Consider the following 1,849-nt stretch of genomic DNA (forward strand, 5'->3'; position numbering starts at 1 on the left):
TGGACTCGACGAGTCCTTCGAGTGGACTCGGCGAGTAGCTTGAAGATGAGGAGGAACTCGACGAGTGGGATGAACAGCTCGTCGAGTCGAATGAAGATAGGCATGAACTCGGTGAGTTGGATGAACAACTCGGCGAGTTGGATGAAGATTGCCGTGAGCTCGGCGAGTCTGTTCTTAGACTCGGCGAGTCAGGTCGAGTGGTCCCAAACCCTTCGAGTTAAGGCTCGAGTCAGCGAGTCGAGCCAGGACTCAGTGAGTTGGACAGGACAGGAATCGGGAATCAGTAAACTCGGCGAGTCAGGGGTTGACTCGGCGAGTAGAGTCGCGAGTGGAAGGACTCTGGATTTATGAACTCGGCGAGTCAGTAGGGTGACTCGGCGAGTAGGGTTGACCTGGAAGGTTGACTTTGACCAGGACATTGACTTTGACCAGAGTTCACTTGGTTGACCTTTGGGGGTCAGTTAGACAAAGTGTTGGGTTGTTATTGGTAGCTCGGGGAGCTAGCGGAGCAGCAGTTCGGAGTTAGCGGTCAGGTAGCGATCAAAGGGGTTAGCAGCAGCAGTTCAGCAATATCAGGTGAGTTTCCCTTTGTATGAATGGGTCTACGGCCACAATGCCGGCCCATGTAGTTATGAGTAGAAGACCCGGGGGTTAGCCCTAGGCACAGTATGCTAGTATGATATTTGGACGAGGTCCAATGACAGAGGGCGGGGGCCCAAGGAGCGGTTTATGTGATAGTTTATACTTGTTGTCTGTGTGATACTTGTATATGCCTGGTAGGGAGGTGAGTGAGGGCGAGGTCCCGTATCTCACCAATAGCAGAGTGTGGATGGTGTTCCACATCTCAGTAGCAGCAGAGCAGGGGCGAGGCCCAAGTTAGGAAAGGAGTGAGGGTGGGCTGGGCCCGTACCTCACTATGTGCAGGAGAATGGACGAGGTTCCATATCTCTCGGGCGGGGCCCAGAGATAGGCGAGGCCTTAGAGTAAGAGTTGTTAGTATATGTTTAGCTTATGTAATATTATGTGATATGTTTATGTGCTATTATATGTTAGTGGGCGAGGCCCTGTGATAGGCGAGGCCTAAGTGAAACAGATCTGTATCCGAGCGAGGCTCGAAGCCAGGTGGGGCCTGGGGCGGCGGGGCCGTTATAGCGGGCGAGGCCCGAAGTAGTGGGCGAGGCCCTGGATAGCGGGCGTGGCCCAGTATGTGTTGTATGTGATTTTGCATGGTATGTGGCAAGGTGGGGAACTCACTAAGCTTTGTGCTTACGGTTTTCAGTTTTGCTTTCAGGTACTTCCGGTAGCGGAGGGAGGAGCTCGGGGTGATCGCATGGCACACACCATAGAGAGTAGTCAGCCTGGGAATGTTTACTCTGATAATAAACATGTGTTTTGAAAACTTATACTCAGATTATGTTTTGGAATGATGTTTTGTTTAAAGTAATGTTTTATTAAAAAGAAATTTTTGGTCTTAAATTTTGGGATGTTTCAAGTTGGTATCAGAGCCTTGGTTTGAGGGATTCAGGCATACTCTCGGGTGTGCCTGAACTCAAACTGAGGGGTCGGATGAAAAGTTTTCAAAATGTGAAAAGACAGTTTTGTAAAAAGAATTTTGAGAATGAAAAGCAGTTTTAGAAAAGCAAAAAGAATCCAGAAAGAAAAGAACTTTGAGAAGAGAAAAGAGGTGTGGTGCATGCAATCAACCGAGCTCAAGTAAGTACCCCAAAATACCCATACAAGTTATGTTATGATTATCAGTTGGTAGAACAGCATGCTAGAATAGGACTAAGGATCTAGGGATGATGCCTTATGTGCCTGTTATTTGTGCTTTTGGGCTGCATGATAGTGC

Source organism: Lactuca serriola, chromosome 5 (genome assembly GCF_051521515.1).
Source record: "Lactuca serriola cultivar US96UC23 chromosome 5, Lser_US96UC23_V15, whole genome shotgun sequence".
In the NCBI taxonomy this organism is placed as follows: Eukaryota; Viridiplantae; Streptophyta; class Magnoliopsida; order Asterales; family Asteraceae; genus Lactuca; species Lactuca serriola.